We start from the raw sequence: 19875 nt of genomic DNA, 5'->3' as shown, positions 1-19875 counted from the left end.
TTAAGTGCGCCACTGCTTTCCTTCTTCTCTTTGGACTTAAAAAATTAAAAGAGGGTTACACCTGGACTATGCTCAAGACAGGTCAATGGCCTGATGATTAATAGTGTTTTGGGAAAGAACTCGTGCAATTTTCGATGGTTGCCCTGACTGCCGTTGTCAAAACTAAGGCCACTACTTCTGAACAAGAGTGTCCACACAGGGGTCTAAGGCACTGTAAATTATGAGCATTAACTTCACACCTTTCGAGTGTCTGGGTAGACAAGCCCTTAGTAAGTAAAGGGAAAGAGAATAATGGAAACTGAAGGAGGAGGGAGCCTCTATTAATTCCTTTAGTTTAAAATGCTTTAACTAGTTTTCAATGATACACACATAAATGGGAGGCTGGTGGTGCTGATATTCATATGCAAATACCTTTGATGGCAAAGGAAGCATGTTACTTGCATAATCAGTATCAGAGTTGTCAAGCCATAAACAATAATGGTGCATTTAACATCTTTGAGTCAGCATTATACTCTGTGTCCTCACTGCAATTAAAATGTGTGTTTTTACCAAAGAGGAACTAACATGCATTGGCTATCCCACTGTAAAAACATAGTGGATGCAGGGCATTTTAATTCCAAAAGGCAAACTATTTCCCCTGCCCACCAATGCAAAGGCATAATAGAATCATTTATTTTAAAAAATCTGTGGTTTGGACCGTACAAAACAGTAAACTTGTCAGAATGAAAAACATCACTTCAATGTGTCATAGTAAAATATGTAACATACATAAGAGGCTATGAATCTCAGATATGCATTTAGAAATATAAACAAATCAGGAGCAAAATCACCATCTATGTCATAGAATCATAGAGTTGGAAGGGACCTCAGGAGGTCATCTAGTCCAACCCCCTGCTCAAAGCAGGACTAACCTCAGCTAAATAATCCCAGCGAGGGTTTTGTCAAACTGCAGCTTAAAAACTTCTAAAGATGGAGATTCCACCACCTCTCTAGGTAACCCATTCTAGTGCTTCACCACCCTCCTAGTGAAAAACTTTTTCCTAATGTCCAACCTAGATCTCCCCCACTGCAATTTGAGACCGTTGCTCCTTGTTCTGTCATCTGCCACCACTGAGAACAGCCTAGCTCCATCCTCCTTAGAACCCCCTTTCAGGTAGTTAAAGGCTGCTATCGAATCTCCCCTCATTCTTCTCTTCTGCAGACTAAATAAGCCTAGTTCCCTCAGCCTCTCCACATAAATCATGTGCTCCAGCCCCCTAATCATTTTTGTTGCCCTCCACTGGATTCTCTCCAACTTGCCCACATCCTTGTTGTAGTGGGGGGCCCCAGAACTGGACACAATACTCTAAATGCGGCCTCACCAATGCCAAATAGAGGGAAATGATCACTTCCCGTGATCTGCTGGCAATGCTCCTACTAATGCAGCCCAATATGCTATTAGCCTTCTTGGCAACCAGGGCACACTGCTGACTCATATCCAGCTTCTTATCCACTGTAACCCCCAGGTCTTTTTCTGTAGAACTGCTGCCTAGCTCATCGGTCCCCAGTCTGTAGCTGTGTATGGGATTCTTCCGTCCAAAGTGCAAGACTCTGCACTTGCCCTTGTTGAACCTCATCAGATTTCTTTTGGCCCAATCCTCCAGTTTGTTTAGGTCCTTCTGTATCCTATCCCTACCTTCCTGGGTATCTACCACTCCCCCTAGCTTAGTGTCATCTGCAAACTTGCTGAGAGTGCAATCTACCCCATCCTCTAGATCATTAATGAAGATGTTGAACAAACCGGCCCCAGCACCGACCCCTGGGGCACTCCGCTTGTGACCAGCTGCCAGCTAGGCATGGAGCCATTGATCACTACTCGTTGAGCCCTATGCTCTAGCCAGGCAACAAGTGAAGTAAAAGATGAGTACAGCATGTGTTTCAGTGTTTGCGGGATGGGGGATTAGTTAAATAACGATTTTAAATATATTTTCAGCTAAAAAGAGAAAAGACGGCAGAGTGACGTGCTACTGAATGCTATAGGAATGTACAACTGTTTTAGGTATATGGATTTTAGGGTGCAGAGTATTTGGGAGAGGTGACAGCAGAAGTATGATGCTGGGGCACCCCCAAAGACGTGTGTGGGCTCCTAGGCGGTGAGTGACATAGGCAGCCAGGTGCTCTCAGTGGGAGCTCCGCACCAGACTCACCCGGCACCTAAACACCCGGACAAACCTAGCCCCAGGGCCTGGCCTGGCCTTCACTTCACCCCGCCCTCACCTCGCCCCTCCCCCTGCCGCCAGCTGGCTGGCTGAGTCGGACCCGCCCCCGCCCAGACTCCGTCCATCTCCACCCTCCGCTCGGATTGGCCCCGCACTGCCAGCTGCAGGGACACCGCTGTCACGCCAAGTGAGGGCAGAGCGGGGGTCGCGGCTTCCGTGGATGTTATTGAGCAGGCGCACCTCTTCGGCGCGCATGCGCATTGATAGCAAGGTAGCACCGTCGGGTTTGGGGTGCGGGTTCTGCCGCTACCTCCCTTCGCTAGTCAGGAGCGGGAGCCGGTAGGTGCCGCGTGGACCGCGCGGGATGAGGGGGGCCGGGCGGTTCCGTCAGCGCGGCCTCGGCTCGGTGCCTGCGTCGCGCTCCCACCTCGGGGTTGGGGGCAGGCGGGACCCGGCCGGCGGCGGGCGCTCACCACCACCGGGCGGCTGCCTCGGCCCCGCTCCCCGCGCGGGGCATGCCGGGGGCTGTAGTGCTGCGGGCCTTGCGCTCCGGGGGAGATTCGGGAGGAGGAGGAGGGGCAGAGAACTACAATTCCCAGTGGCCGCCGCGCCGCGCTGTCTCCGGCCAACCTGCCCCTGTGAAGCATCCCCGAACTGGAGGGCGCGGGGCTCGGGCCGGCCCTGTGGGGGATGGTGGGAGGCGGGGTGTCTCTGGGCGCCCCTTGGCAGCCAGCACGGGGCTGGGGGGGCGACCCCGGAGGCACGTGGCCTCTCGTGCGTCACGGCATTGCCTGGCGGCTCGGTGGGAGGCTGTCACTGTACGGCGCAGCGCCCCTCTGGGGGCAGGTTGGAGGGGTGGTGGGGGTGGCGTAGCCTGGGGCACGGGAGGAGCTGCGGGCGGATACTGGCCGGCCGGCGGCCGCTGGTCGGGTTAAGGGCTGAGCTGCCTGGACAGTGTCTGCGGGGGGGGGGAGTGTCTGCGGGGTAGGGTCCCACGCGCGGTGCCTCTGTTTAGTTTCCAGTACGACACCCGTGAAAATCAGCCGGGCTGCTGCGGGCCCGAGTCCTGTTGGTCCTGCCCGTAAACCGTGAGCTACTGGGAAAACCGTACCCAGATCTCGCACGCTCCTATGTTGGGAGGCGGTGCAAAGGCCCGGCCCCCAGCAACGCACCACTGCTGGTATGCAGCCATGAACCCACTTCATGCTGGTGGGACTATAGCTCCTTCAGCGTCAGGATCCCAAAGCAGCTAGGAGAAGTGGAAAGTCCAAATGTGTGGGAACTGAGATCGAGTGTAAGGCATTGTTTGCGCATGAAAATGGTTTCATTTGTCTGTGCCGGAATAGTGAAAGTAGTACAGCTCCCTTGCGTGGGTCCAGTATCAAAGTGCTTGCACCAGTATAGAATTACATCCACACTTGGGGCTGTATTGGTATAACTAAATTGATTTTTTTTAAGTGATACCTCCTTAACTGAAATAGTTTCTCTGGCATAAAATCTGTGTGTAGAGCAGGCCTTAATGACTTTCTCAGGGTCACCTATTGAGCCCAGGGTCACCTACAGTGATAGTCAGAAATGCAGTGTCAGAAGTCCTGATTTCCTGTCCTGCACACTAACAGCTGTCCTTAATTTTTAGCAAAATAGCTACTATTTTTTCCATTCTGTCCCTCCAAAAATCTGTAATTCATTGTATTTCAATTACATTAAAAGGAATGCCTCGGATTTTCTCTCCGATATCCAGGATTGTAGTTTTCAGATATTTGCTGATATGACTTGTATGAAAGAAAGTAGGTGTAAAATGTTGTAAGTGTGGGTTTCATGGGCCTGAGACCTTTGATTAGAGACCTATATTTTATTGTGTTTGAAAGTGGTTTCATAATTACAGTTGTTTTCATGCACTGGTGAAGAATTCCGCTAACCATTTCATGAGCGCTTGGTAAATTGTAGCATTCCATGTCGTGACTAAAATGGTTCACTTTTTAACAGATGGCAGACTTGGTTAAATGTAGTAATTGTAGTTTTCTTTGTTACACTTTTAAAACTTTATTTTAACTCTAATACAAAGTAAAAAAAACTTTATAATTGAAGTTATTCTGAGGCACTCATAATTCATTCAGAGGCACTTTGTGAATGCTTCAAACATCAAGATCATTCCATTTTTGTCATTCTTTGGGCATAATGTGCCAAATTTTTTGGAGTTCCCCTTTGACATGGCATTGCTCTGAGCTCACCTTTATATATTTACAAAGAAGGCCTTCCCCCTTTTCAAGTAAACCTGAGCAAGCTGGGGTAGGCAATGACTGTTTTTGGACAAAGTGGTGATTAGTTATTCTTAATTTGTAAAGAACTGACAGTGTGCTCTGTCCTTGTTTAAGACCCTGCCCTAAAGATCTTTCAGTCAAATATCTGTGTTTGGGAAGACTGCAGGCCTCTATAGAACCAGAGACAGGATTACAATTTATTTTTTCATTTCTTATGGGTATCATGTAAGAAGTGAATCTTGAGGTGGGGCTTGAAAGCAGAGAGAGGCTATGGGCTTGGTGAAGTGACCTGGGGAGTGTCTAGGCAATGTGGTAAGGGCATGCATGGAGTGATAGGAAATGAGTGGAGTACTGAGACAGTCATCAGTGGAGGAAGAAAGTGGATGAAGTTCATGAACATAAACTAAGTCAGAGATGAAAAGTTCCAGAGGGGTAGCCGTGTTAGTCTGTATACAGCAAAAACAACAAGAGTCCTGTAGCACCTTAAAGACTAACAAATTTCTTCAGGCATAAGCTTTCATGAGCTGCAACCCACTTCATCAGATGCAGAAATTTGTTAGTCTTTAAGGTGCTACAGGACTCTCATTAAGTCAGAGATGTATAGGTCAGATCACGGTTCTGAAGGGCTTTGAGGGTGAGAACAACAGTTTAAACTTGATATGGTGGATAATGCAGGAAGCAAGGGAAGGGATTCAAAGATGGGTTTGATATGGTCTGAATGATGGGCAAGATCATCATTCTAACAAGTGGAAACACTAGAGTAGCAATGTGAGTATTGGGGAGACAGTAGGAGGAGGTTACAATTAGTGATGCCTATTCCTTTTTGAAGTTGAGGAGTGGACATTTCAGCCATTACTAACCCTGCATGCTCATGGCACTGATAATTTCCAAAGTGCACGCTTTCATTCTTTTACCCTGTCATATTGGAATGTGTGTGGCATAGGCAAATGAAGTTGTCTCATTTGTGTTTAAATGGAGGGGGGTATAATGTTAAACCTACATTAATGGCCTCTGATGTCTGTGTGGCTTCACACAGTTGCAAGTCTGGAAGAGGGGGGAGTGGAGGGCTTTTTTCCCCTTTGATAGTAGAAAACTCGAAGGCATGAGTTTGACTCAGTTTGAGAAGTAGGACAGAATGAGAGTGTCTCCTGTTAAATTCCCCTAGTTTCTCTTCTAACCTGTTAGTGTTCTTTACCTGGTGCTTGTCAGGTTAGAAAGCAAAAATAACTGAGGAATTTTATTATGTAAAAGCTGTTGTTGGTTTGTTTTTTTGGGGGGGGTGGAAGAGAAGGAGGTTTGGTCGGAATAGAAATTACTGTTAACAGCTGTGATTAATGCACAGCTCTTCCCAATTTGGAGGTGATTTGGTTTTAGGAGGAGATGTGGGATACACGCAGTCCTTTAGTATGTGCTCTGACCCAGAGACATTTGATTGGAATATAAGTAGCCAAGAGGTTGTAACTGGACCTTTTTGGAGAAGTTCCTTAATGCCCCCTTAAAAGGTTATATGTGAGCTATAGGCTATAATAGACATAATTGCTATAATCTGAAAGAGAGAGTGTTGGGTCCAAAAGTTTATTAAAATCTCCTAATCTTTAAACAAAAAATAAAATGCAATGATTTTTGTAGGACCTACAATAAAACAATGTTTTGTGTTCCTTGGTTAACATCACTTCCAGAATTCTGTGAACATAATCTGTGATGTGACTGAACAAAGAGTTTGAGGTAGTGAGGCACTCTAGTAGTTAAATACAAACAGGCATGTCACTTTCAGCGTTGTGTAATACATAGAAAGAGATCAATGTTTGGCAAGCAGAAATAGGACAAAATGGCAGCCTGGTAACATGGTGATTAGAATGAAATCATTAGAGTGGGGGTATGTGCAGCAGTGGTAGGATTTATTTTCAAGCTTTTAAACTGGCATGCCCAACTGCTGGGGAAAACAAACCATGTAATTGTGGGGAAACTGCTTCCCAGACTCAATTTTGTGAAGTTGGGTTAGGGTTTGTTTTTTTGTGACTGTGAGCTGATTCTATTGTCTGAATCCCCTCCACACACAACATTTAAGCATCTCTCCTAATTTAACTATATAGGAGGCTTGGACAGATTTTCAGGCTTGCAACCAGAGTGAGGAAGGGTGGTGAAAAAGTAATCTAATAGAAGCAAGCTTTGCGTTTCAGCGCCTAGATAGTAAGATGATACCTCTGTATCTGTGACATAGAGGAAAGATTCAACTCTTATCCATTTCTAATTCTCTTCCTTCCTCCCCCATATGGCCAAAATGATATCTTATGCGAAACATAGTCATTGTATCAACTCCTTTTTTTTAGAAAAAAGCTTGTTAGGGTCTGACCCAGCAGCAAAGCAGGCAAAGCTCACTAAAATAAAGCTGAATTTTGCTTGCATAAAGATTGCAGGATCAGGCCCTTGAGCAGGCAGGTGTGCAAGACCATGCAGTTGTTCTATTTTCAGAGAGCGAGAGTGTCAACTTCTGTCTTTTGATGTGATACTTACACTGTTCTTCTTGTGCTTTGATTTCTGACAGAAGTAATTTGTGATCATGTGCAACCTAGAAAGAAAGCAACTTCATTTTCATAAGCCATGATAGATCCTTGAAAGTGGAACAAAGCATAGGCCTTTTTTAGCTGTTAAAATGAACAAACATAATGGAGGTGCCATGATGGACCAGACATCGTTTTAGAGAGACAAGGGGGATGAAGTAATATCTTATTGGACCAATTTCTGTTGGTGAGAGAGACAAGCTTTTGAGCATACGCAGAGCTCTTCTTCAGGTCTGGAAAAGGTACTCAGTGTCAAAGCTAAATACAAGGAGGAACGGATTGTTTGGCTTAAGTAGTTAACACATGTTATAATGGATGATTCCAGGGCAAGTGGCTATGACAACACTGTATACATACATAAGATTATCAGTAGTACAGAGAGTCCTCTGGTGGAGGGTTCAGAGCACAGTGTGCACTCTCAACATAAAATGATGATGAGGATGATAGAAACATGTAGTTGCTGTGTTATGGTGTCACTTTGGGCTCCTTAATTTTGGGGAAACATTCTCTATAGATATTTAATTTTTTTGGTGGTTTTTGTACTGGTGAAAGATGTACAGGCTTGGACTGAAAGCCTCTATTTAATCTCGAGACAGATGTAGCATAGGCAGTGGTGGGGCAAACTTCATCCATGCCCCAAACCTGACCTGAAGGGACCAACTCTAGAGCCAGATCTGTATTAGAAAGGGTTTACTGGTGTAGCTATATTGGCAATAGTGGAGATATAGCCTATACCGGCAAAAGAGTGCTTTTGCTGGTATACCTTACACCAGTTTTATGAACAGAGTAAACTATACTGGCAAAAGCATTTTGTTGCTGGTATAGCCATGTCTACAGTAAGGATTTTTGCCAGTATAAAAATGTCATAAAAAATCACACCCCTATCTGACATTACTATATAAGCAAAAGCTTCTAGTGTGGACCTGGCCTAGGTGTAAGAAGGCAGCTTGGTCATTGTGACTCATTCAGTCCTTTGTCTCTGCTGTCTCTGTTAAAGGGAATCAGAAATGCCACTTGTATTGGTATTTTTATAACATGTACATCTGGCTGCTGGGAACTGGATTGTTCACATGGGCAGCCATCCGGGATGCATATTGTCACAGCCATTGGTCATCACCAGTCTTGGCTGGATTTGAGCCTGTAATGCACTCACTAACATTAAGAATACAATGAATGTGCTCGGAAAGGGAATGAGCTGTGTGTATGTCCTGTAAAATGCCATCATTCAGGGTCATCTTGCAAAGTGGGTTTTCAAATAGAACTAGGCATCTGGGCAGAAACCTTGGGTTTTGCACTCTTTTCTTAAATTCTGAGCCACAATTATCCATCGAGCTCCAAGTGGATGCATCTCATGCAATCAGTTTAGTGAGGACATGTATCCTGGTGGATCTCAGTCCTCCTGCCTTCATTGTTTCTCTAATTTAATTATCCTGAAGACTCTCCAGATAAATTGGATCAGATTTTTTCCCCAATGGTGGTTTGAGACCTAAATAGCCATTGGGTGAGAAGTGAGAAGCCCTCCAGATAGGATATGAAGAATAGCTGAATAATTACATTAAACCTAAACCACCATCACTCAGAAATCCCATGTTCCTTCCAAAAGCCATACAGCTGGAAGAGTAGACAAATCAATAAGCTTAAGTTCCTGTAGAGAATTATTGAAACGTTTATTTTAATTTAGGTTGCAGAACAAAGATTGTATGGACAAATTTTAGCATAACTTAACTGTGGCTTAGCACTATGTGAATCCACTGCTTTGCGGTGGGCAGGACTGAGGTTGGCTGCAAAATAATTGCATAGGTAGCAGACCTGCTATAATTGCTCTCGTCCTTTTGTTGTGAAATTGGGAGGTCTTGAGTTGTACTGTAATGAAGTCTGCCGATGTGTCACATTGTACGTTCTTCTGGTGTGGGTGATGGAATAGTTTTTCCTAACCCAATAGCAGTGCACCTAAAATGGGCTGCTATCCATATTTTGAAAGGCAAATATAGGTTATTCGGCCAAGTGTCTTCATGACATTTAAACGCTGAGACAATTGTTATCCTGTCTTTCCTTGCTCTGAATTTTTCAAGTTCTCTTGATTCAACCCGTTCTTGATGCTTCTGTGCTTCTCAGTGCCTAAAATGGCAGTTCTTGACAGTGCCTCTCCTGTCTCTGACTGACTAGGAGTGCTGATAAGGAGCTTTTCAGTCTGTCTTGTGATCATTTCTCTCTTCCTCAATGATCTGTTTGTTCTAAGATGCAGATGTGATGCTGTCTGGATTAGGATTGACCATTTATAATATTAAGGATATCAATATTACAGAATTGCAATGAATATCTTGAAGATATGCCATGCAAGGTACCAATGGAAAAGTCATGATTCGCTAAGATTGATAAGCACGTTTATATGTATGTATCAGTTTTGTATTACAAGTTCTAAATATGTATGACATATTTGTTTCAAACTTGTGCTGTGTTTCTGGGTGACACCCCCAGACAGGATGGCATCAGCACTAAGCCTGCTTGATGGCCCATCAAATGAACTCAAATTTACAATGAATCCAGTGAAAGAACCCAAAGGTTACACCTAATGAGTCACCAGGACATGTCAGAACATGCCTATGGACAGGGGACTCAGGCTTTTCCAGGCCAAGTGCTGCATGGCTGTGTTTGGGAGAAGCGCCACATGGCAAAGGGACATAAAAGGCAGCTGCACCATCTCCATCTTGTCTTCATTCCTGCTTCCTACCTCTGGATCAACTCATCTTCACTTGAAGCTGTGAAACAAAGACTGAGACCCATCCATGTACTGGATGCACACCAGAGAGACTGGACAAGCCTGCAAACTCCACAGTTCTGCTGAGAATCTGATGTATATGGACTTTAAAGTTATTTATATGTATCTGATTGCTTTGACAATTTAACATCTCCCTTCTTATTTGTTTCTTTCCTTTTATAATAAACCTTTAGTTTTGATTACTAAAGAATTGGCTGTGAGCGTGATATTTTGGGAAATATCCAAACTTATATTCATCTGGCAATGTGGCTGACCCTTTGGGAATCAGGAGAACATTTTGGTAAAACTCTATTCCCTTATCTCTTTACTGGACCTAGTTGCTGATTGGGAGCCAGAGATTGAAATGCAATAAAGGAGGCTGTGTATTTCTTGTAGCTTTGATAACCGGCGTGGGGAAATCAGGAGCATTGTTTGTGACTGGTTGGGGAATCTAACTTAAGTGTAACCCACCAGTTCTGGGAAAATCTGCTCTCCTTTCACAGCCTAACCTGACCTTGGCAATTTCAGGTGGACTACCCCTAGACACAGCAGGTTTGCAGCCAGGGCACGTTGTTGCGTGATGTTATGGTAAACAAATGCTCCAGGGACTGTTTGCATTATATGGCTGGTTGTTTGCATGGTTGTGCCTTTGCAGTTCTGCTACAAACAGTGCCATTGCTTGGAACTTTATTCTGAATCTGAAGTGATCATCTTTCTCTTACACTGTTGCACCCATCCTTATGTATATCGTAATGCTTTTTTAAAGCTTTGACTATATCCCTCTAGTTATCAGGTTGCTGTCAGGCTTGGGTTTTCGCTGATCTGCCATGCAAGACAAAATTGCAATGGTTTTAGACAATTCCACAGTGCATCACAACATTGCATTGTACTGTCTATGCATCGCAGAAAACTGCAGATTTTGATTACACTTTAATCTAATGGATAAGGATTATTTTGGGGGCCTACTTCTTTCTATATAACGTCACAATTAGGGTGATAGCTATCAAAAGGATTCATACTTTCTTAATTAGAAACAGACTAATTTTTTAAAAAGTGTATGCGTGGGAAGGGGCTTCAGGGATTTTTTTTTTATGTTCTCTTTGAAACACCTTGTGTGCGGTGATGCTTCTTTTCATTGTGGAGGAGCTATTAAGCTTCTTCTAGGAGTCCATCAACTTATTGCATTATTGGCTGGAAGAGGCTTGCCACTTGTCATTGGTAAACACATCCTGGGTCGATCATGCTGTCTCCCGTCACTTGTTAATGGGTCAGTTTGAGGCTAATTTGTATTAGATAGGACCGGAGACAGAATAAGATAAATACATTTTGCTCTTGATACGATGTTATCAAAACTATTGAGGTATTGCAGCCTTTGATATGAAATAACTGCTGCTTTTTATAGAAACTTGAGGCATTACATATTTTCTCAAACTGTGGTTACCAATAACAGTCATTTTGACTAACAAAAGTAAGACTGGGCTTGGAACACAGAGTGCAGTTTTTCTGTTAAGAATCCCCTCTGTGTTTTGGGATATGCCATGTTGGTCAGCCAACCAAACTAAAAACCATCCTACCCAAGGAAGTGCTATAAATGTTCTGTTACACCAGTAAATTAGTCCCTTTTGAGAATAAATTATTTGATGAGATTCTACATCCATTTGAGTCACATTTGCGGTACAAATTTTTATATATCACAGTCTGTTTAAATAATAGCTGTAAACCCACAAAAACTAAATTCAGAGTTGAAGCTTCTAGCTTCTATCCTTAAGTGACCCAAATGAGATCATATTTGATAGCCTTGTTTGCATATAGTTATTGTTTTAAAGGTTCATGGCTAACAACGTTTTGTGCCTTTATTGCTGCCTTATGCAGTATAAAGAGGAGATCACAGTTCAACAGAGCAAGTTTTCTGAAGACTCAAGATACTCTCCATGAAGATGAAGAGAGCTGCAACTTGGCTTTCAACCATCCTGGTCTTCCAAAAATCTTGCCAAACTCTGCCAGTACTGTGAGAGAAGGCAGGACCTGAGCTGTCTGCTATTTCTACTAATAAAAATCAGAGGAGTATTCTCTAAACTGTAGATTCCATCTTCATACATCTCAAAAGGAGCAGGAAAACAGATTTCCCCCCCACCTTTACGTGGTGCCATGGATTATGATGGTGAAGGTTAAGGATGGAATAAGATTCTTTTGACTCTGAATTTATTATTTATGGGGTTTTGCGGCTAACCTTAAATGTTGCTTTTAATATAGAGTTTTCTGTGGATGGGAAGGGAGGCAGGGTGTAAAAGGAAAATAAATATTTCACTGATTTGTTTGTTTCTCTATGGAGATGCCATCTGAACAGATTTACCCCTTGGGAGTTGAGAGATTCCTTTGAAAAACTGCTCCAAAGGATGATTGAGATAAGTTGAAATTCCTTATTAGTTGTTTCAGGCCACACCAATTCATGCAGGTTGGTAAGAGACATTGTAAAATGTATTAGATTGATGGGAGTTGGATTCTAAACTGGCTAACGGGGTTCTCTGATTGAAGAGGCAGGAAAAGTGGCTTTCCCAGTTTACCTGGAATGGTTTCACAGTCATGGCACTCGGTAACAGTCTCATGAAGGAGTGTCCAGTCTTGAAAATGTTAGACTTCTAGAAACTTGGTGACCAGCAATATATTTACCCTGACAAGCACAGTGATGTTTTAATGTACACTGACAACAAGGAGCGGAAGGGGATTAGAATAACCCAAAGTTTAGACTTGTTGAAATCCCACCTGATTGGCTGGGAGAGGTGTTCCTTCCACTTCAGCTAGATGGTAGAGCTTGTACTCAGGTAGACCCTTATGAGTGCTCCATAGATCACAGCATAACAAATTAAATTGTCAGGTGCAGGGAGGGAGAACTAGAATGGGTAACTTTGTCTAGCACCCAACAGGAAGCTGCGTTCCTCTATGTAGGAAAGCTTTATTCTCCCTTGACTAAGGGCTAGTATACATTTAAAACTTACAGCAGCACAGCTGTACCAATACAACTGTGCCGCTGGAAGAGTGCTTGTGTAGCTGTGTTGTCGCTGGGAGAGCGTCTCCTGCCAACATAGCACTGTCAACGCAAGTGCTTATGCCGGAAAACTTACGTTGCTAAGGGGGCTTTTGTTTTTTTTCCACACCTCCTGAGTGACAAAAGTTTTGTCTGCATAAGTGTTAGTGTAGACAAGGCCAAAGAGAAATGGATCATATGTTTCCCTCCTGCAGGATTTCTTGTGATGAAGGTCCTTATTACTAATTTAATTAGAGAGAGGGGATTAGTGCTCCTGATTTCCTCCTTGGTGGTGGCAGTTGGCATTCATATGAAGATGGCCTTAGCAGACTCCACCAAGTTCCCAATTTTGTCCAATTATTGACAAATGAATCAGTGCAAGAGTAGAGCTCAAATGATTATATTCCCAAGAATCTGTCTCAAGTGTTCCTAGATTCCTATAAAGCTTCCATCATAAGTAAGGGCTTCTGTTTGTGAGGGTTTTTTAATTTATTTTTTCTGAGTTTTTTGGGTTTTTTAAGTAATTTTGGAGCTTTATGTAGCTGTCCAAAGAGCAGGGTTTTTTGGGGGGACTTTCTTTTTGTATATGCTGTCATGAGTAATTCCTTGTAAGGTTCCCTAGTGTGATTTAATGTACTATTGTTTCAAACAGCACTAGAGAACATTTTCACAGCTTTGTAATGCCTTCACGATGGCCCTGTCTGCACTAGAGAAATTTGCACTGGTGGGTCAGTGCAACTGTCCCTAATGTAGACAGGCCTACATCTATCTAATAATTTGGATCAGTGGTGTTTTGAAGGGGGGAAGGGGTCAGAGGCTGAGCCTGTGTTTCTCTTTGTTTCAGTCACTCCAGATACCTGCTGGGCGCTTTGAAATGTTGCAGCTGGAAGGTGGTGTTAGTCCAAGGTCTTGTAGGGCTTGTTGTAGGATATGCCCTGATTTGGGTGGAATTCAAAAGAGCTTATAATAAAAAATCTGCTTTCTTGTGCAATCAAAATAAATTTTCTTATAAATGTTGGTGCCTATGAAAGTGTTACACAGATAAGGGGGAATAATGTGGTCTAGTGGTACAGGAATGGGACTGGAGGTCAGGAGAGCTGAGTGTAGTGCTGACTCAGCCACCTGCTCGTATGATCTTAGGGAAGTCACTTAACCTTTATTCCTCAGTTTCCCCACAGTAAAATGGGGATAATACTTGCCACCCCTTGCAAGGCACTTTAGGATCTTTGGTTGAACATTGTTTGTTGCTGGAGCAGACTTGGCTTAGCCTAGTGCTGGTAAGTGCTGCATGAGCTCCCTATCCCAGCTCTGTCAGTGAACCTTGAAGTCCTGACTGACAGCATCTCTTCTCTGCTTCCCCTGCTTAGTGAGCCCCAGTTCTGTCAGATGAAGGTGTGGCTTTATGTTAATCATGTATTTGTGGGGATCACACATTTTTCAGTTCATCTGGCACTTTCTTTGATCCGGTTTTGATGTATCACTCCTTACAGGGTTAGGCCAACCATGTCTAGGCTGTGACCCTTTTTGGCTACCAAGTGGCTGCGTACAGGTCTGGACAGGATCTTGAGGCCTCACTTCCCGTCCTCTCACTGTGTCAATCTCACCTGTTGAGGTGACCTGCTGCTCTAGCCCTGCTCTGGTAAGAGACAGCACAGTTAGGAACAGGGAGAAGGAAGCAGCGGAGCAAATAAGCTGTCCTCTCCCTGAAAGATTAGTCCATGCAAGAGACCCCCTTTTTTCCTACGCAGAGAGGAGTGAGTGGTGAGTTGGTGGGGATGAGGGGGACCTGAGTTGGGGGTGGTGAACTGGAGAAGGGCATGAGGGGACTAATACTTCACATGTGAGAATTTCCCATGTGCAAGTAATATGGGAACAGGAAAGTCTCCCCTGCAAAATGCAACTAGAGCCTTGTTTTGTGATGTAACCAAACTTTCCCTAGTGACTACACTGAGCACTTCACAAACACTTTGATCTAACTCGGCATCCAGAGGTGAAAGGTTGGTGCCCTCACTACTGCCCCTCTTAGAGCCATTTCCCCAAACACGTAGCAGCTTAGCTGGGGAGTTCTGAGAGTTGCTGTTATATGCAACAGTGCCTGTGAGCACTCCTGACCTACTGCATATGAGCGCACATGCTAATATTTTTCAGGGTAGCCGAATGAGTTTCCCCATGTATATCCCTGTGTTATGACTTCCCAGTGTGTCCCTGTGTTAATCCTGAGATAAATTTTGAGGGTGGGGGGTAGTGAGGAGCGAAATGCATCGTAACTGCTACCAGCAAACTGTTAAAAGGATCATCCCTGTTGTGGTGAGGCACTTCTAGCAGCCTGGGTCATTCCAGTGGCTCTGCATTTAAGAATAAGCCTGCACCATCTGTTGTGTTCCCTACCTTGTGAATGCGGGAAGATCTAATCGCATCCTGTGAGCAGTAAGTAGTGTTTGATGGCGCACATAAGCCAGCAGTACATCAAGGGCAAAGTACTTCCCCGGATGTGGATATCAGCAGACCGTTTCTCATGGATTGTATGGTCATGGAGGTTGGAACATTTGTGACTTCTGGAGCAGCTGCCAGCCAGGGGTACAGCCAGAACAGCTGATCAGCTATTAGGTGGGAGGGCAGGGCTGAACAACTGATTTGGGGAGGGGGCTGCTGGCTTCAAAACAGATGATGTGCAGATGTGGTTAAATCTAAAATAGGGAGGGGGGATGGTGGTTTGAGTAAATAAAAGTTTTTATTCCAGCGGATGCAGATAGGATGCGGATCCACATATTTGTATCCGCACAGGGCTCTATAGACAAGCTCTAACTGGGGCATTAACTCAGTCTTGTCCTTCCTGCTTGTTTCATGGGATACATTTTATTTCAGTAAACAGTAACCTATTAAACTACACATTCAAACAGAAGAAAATAGGAAGAGAAGCACTTTGTATATGCAGTGCTGAACTTTCTAATTCTTTGCAGAATTGTTGCATTTGGAGTTTATCTAAAATAGCAACATTTCTCCCAATAATATGTTAAGCTACAAAACAATGTAACAAGCACAGTATATATTTAGGGTGTGGTATACAGACTAACAGAGCTCTACATGTAATTTGACTTTCTCACAAAAGTCCCCACGAAACCAGCTTGATTGGATGAAAGATGGAGACTGTAATGAAATATTCCAAAATATTCTGCAGTTTTGGGAAGGAAAACCATTAGATTTTGCCCAAATCTTCTATAGATTTCTATTGGTTAATAACTTTTACTCGCTTACAATTTGACAAATTAATTAAAAATACGAATGACCTTCTCTGTGGCTTAATTATGCAGTACTCTGGCATTACAATTTAAAAAAAATCATTGCAGAAATTTAGTAGATTTTTTTATTAAAACCCGCATAGATTACTGCTGGACAGATTATTAAACTACATTAGTTAGAGCGCTCTGGCTAAGATTATGTAATTTGGGGTTTATGGAAATTTAGACTGGAGGTATTGGATTCAGGTATTGGGCACGATCCAGCTGCCACTGTTGGAGCATTGCATTGGACCCACAGTTGGATGTGCAAACTTTTCTGCCCATATGTCTCAGTTCTGGCCTGCAGCATCCCCCTGCCATTCTAATCTTGGAGCCATTGGAGAGCAGAGACTTGAAGTGAGTTAATTACATCCACTATAAAACACAGAATACTGCAGCCTGCCCTTTGTGTTCTGAATCCACGTCACTGTCAGCACAGGGCAGGACAGCAGGTAATTGTGGGGATATTAGTTTCTCTGTGATTAATACTGCAGCCTAGTGTGCATTGTGCTCTGGGTGTCTGTTATGCTTAGAAAAATGTCTGAAGAAACAAATACAACTGCTTTGATGGTGCAGGGTATAAGGCATGTCTGAGCTGTCTTTGTGTGCTCTCATTTAGCAGTATCAAGGCTGGGGTTTGGTTTCTGGATAAGGTTTTAGTTTTAATTGTAGGGCAAAGAGCTGCAGCCTAATTTGCTTTTACTTTTTTTTTTGTTTTGTTTTGGTGTTTTTTGAGCAGGCTTGTGTTAAATGTTTAAGTTAACAATCTCCTAACTCTGCTCTGGCGTTGCCAATGCTGAAGATAAACAGTGCATGATCAAAGCAGCCCACCTGGAGGCACAAATGGCTGCTCCTCCCTCTGGATAACCCTTTGAGGGATGTTGGGGGGTAGGGTGGGGGGGAATCAGCCTTTGTTTAGCTGGGAATTTATTTGCAGTTTTCCCTGATTTCTCTTGTATGGGAGCTGTGTGGAAAAACCAAATCCGATTTTCTGGCCGAGGAGCAGATGAACCCTAACAGCAGCACGCTGTTTGTTTCATTGTGCTTATAATTTATTTTCCTGGGAAATCTTGCCTTGGATGCAGCATCTGGTTTTCAGTGTGGTTTCTACTGCTTTATTCAGTTTTCCAGCTGGTTTAACCGAGGCACATGGAAGTTACTTGCCATGGTAGCATAGTGGCTCAGCCGCGACTGGAACCCCAGGTCTTCCTCTAGAGAAATGCAGGCTGTAGAATGGGGATGGGAAGCCTCCTCTGAGTCAGACGGATTTGCGGAGGTGAATGTCATTATTTTTCTATACAGGCAGCCTTTTAATTTTTTAAAGTACTGCTTTTGTCCTGCCTTGCCAGTGGATCTCTCCAGCCCTGCACCAAAGAAGCTTGCCACTCTGGAAGCAGCAATATTTCTCCAGCTGGAAGCTGGCAGCAGGCTGTGAGTGGTAAACGGTTCTTTTTCACGGAGTTCTAGGATGAGCATGTGAGTGTGGAGCTGGCTCTTTCAGCATGGCAGGGTTCTGCTCCTGGGGGATAATGTTAAATGCACACAGCCCATGCCCAGGAAAATACAGTAGAATAGCTCAGAAATATAACTGACCTTTCATTAGATCTAACGGTTTCCGCTGTGCATGCAAACTGTGGTCACACCCTTTTGCTGTTTTGCCCAGCATCTGGTAACAAGAAGTGTTCATTTCTGTCTGAGCAGATACTTTCAGTGTGAGTGCCTGGGTAAGAGAAAGGGAGAGTGCTACATGGCCACATGTGGTGTCAGGTTCAGTTGTCAGTTATTTATTCTTTCCCTCACTTCTAATCTGCACGTTCTTCAGGCTGTAGAACATGTTCGTTTTATACAGTTTTTAATATTTTTAATGTCTGGAGTGTCTTTGATCTCGAAGATTCCAAAGAGTTTTTACAAGCTACACATTCCTGAGGGGAGACCTGTAAAAGAAACTCAGAACTGGATATGTGTCCTGTTTTTTGCTGTGGGAAGTGTGGGAAGGTTCTGCTTGTTTAGTAGTATCAGGAATCTTGACACTTGTGCTCTCTGCTGGGCTGCAGTTCTTGAAAGACCCAAAGATGTAGATTGGAAGCATTTTCAGTCCTTCATTGAATGCTAAATCTCTAACAGAGTTTTAATCCTGTGTGTTTTGCCAGGTGTTTGAATTAAATGAATTTTAAACCAAACAAGATTTAGGAAGTGACTTTTATTCAAATTATCTCTATGGCTTGCATTTTGTTTTCTTGGTGCTTGTGATATTGGCTTGTTCTAATTTTGCCACATTAGCCAAGACCTGAATTTCTGATGAAAAATCAAGCAGAGCACTCCCTGCTTAACACACAAAAACAAACATGAAGGGCCTGTTTGTGTCTGTCTGTCTGTCAAATACATCAGAAGCAAAAAAGGGCACAAACCCATATTTTGTTTCCTTTGCAGGTCCACTTTAATCTTCTTCCTGAATGATCCCCAGAAGGGAGTTTAGCTCCTGATATGTCCTGAAGGCTGGCACACTGAACAGTGTCAGTCAGCACAGCACCATCCGTACTTGCATTTGAGCTAAAGCCTTGGTGTGGGACTCATTAGCTTCTGGCTACACAGTCCTGGACTCGGCTGAACCGTGAAGATTTAGTATAGGAGAATGCAGCAGAAGCCCTTCAATCCACTACCTTGAAGGAGTTAAACTTATTAACAGACTAAATCTTAAAATCTCCAAAAGGCGCAATGCAATAGACTAAAGAATAGATCCAATACGCATTGATGCTGTTTATCTGGTGACCTTTCCTATATTCTGAGCTGAGAGTCTTTGTTTGAGGCTTAGGTTTGTTTTGGTGGAACAGCATTATGTAACTCTTGGATCTGCATTGTAATTCCACTTTTTTACTTGGATTGGAGTGTATTCTAGAGGAGGCTTCCTTCTGTGGCTGCACTAGGACTCACAGATTTGTTTGACTGGCAGAGTACTTCCCTGCCCCTTTGCTGTAGTCCACAACCATCTTGGAAACAATAGGCAGGATTGCTGGAACAATTTTTATAGTGGGGATGCTGATAATGGAAACCATGTATTTGTTGTTACTACTTCAAGCCAAGGGGTGAAGTAGCACCCCTAGCTCTAGCACCACAGCAATAAGTGGAGGGGAGTTGGCAGTCGGGGGAAGAGAAGGTAGCTGGTGTTAGTCGTTGTTTCCTCCTCCTTCTCTGAGGCCTGGTCTACACTGTGCGGCTCCATTAATGCAAAATATGTGAGTTACGTGACGTAAGTCAACATACCTTGCATCGAGTAGCCATACTGTCTTCACTACACTGTGTTGACGGGAGACACTCTTTCATCGACCTAGCTTGCGCTTCTTGTTCCGGTGGAGTACCGCAGTTGACAGGAGAAGCGGTAGGCAATTGATTGAGCGTGTCTTCACCAGGCTGGTCAATCGGTGCTGCAGCATTGATGGCTGTGACGCCACCAAGGGAGCCAACCAGGGTAGACATGACCTGAGAGGAGCAGTTAGGTGAACTGAAAATGATCAGCCCCAGCCACACTTGATCTTTCCCAGACCTGAGGAAAAGCTCTGTGTAGCTCGAAACCCTGTCTCTCACCAGCAGAAGTTGGTCCAGTAAAAGATATTACCTCACCCACCTTATCTCTCTCATATTCTGGGACTGGCACCACTACAACATACTGAATACATTATACTGCTGTAGTTATTCTCCTTCCTTTGTGGGAAAAGCACCTTTATACTGATATAACTGTGTCCCCACTGTACTGTTTTAACTGGACCAGTATAGCTAAGGTGGGACAATTGTCTAGA

The 19875-nt window shown here is 43.8% G+C and overlaps 1 protein-coding gene across 1 annotated transcript in view; it reads left to right on the top strand.

The window, feature by feature from the left end:
- The first annotated feature begins 2377 nt into the window (after nucleotides 1-2377).
- Nucleotides 2378-19875, top strand: part of CDIP1 (cell death inducing p53 target 1) — a 32871-nt gene continuing 15373 nt past the window's right edge. Inside the window, exon 1 of the mRNA XM_067551138.1 lies at nucleotides 2378-2537. The gene's annotated coding sequence lies outside the window, so the exon portion shown is untranslated. The remainder of the gene's footprint in view (nucleotides 2538-19875) is intronic.

This window comes from Emydura macquarii, unplaced genomic scaffold (assembly GCF_026122565.2).
Source record: "Emydura macquarii macquarii isolate MOO-44397 ecotype Brisbane River unplaced genomic scaffold, CSIRO-AGI_Emac_v2 contig_1348, whole genome shotgun sequence".
Taxonomy (NCBI): domain Eukaryota; kingdom Metazoa; phylum Chordata; order Testudines; family Chelidae; genus Emydura; species Emydura macquarii.
The sequence above is the reverse complement of the archived record's forward strand: the minus strand, read 5'-3'. Positions and strand labels throughout refer to the sequence as shown.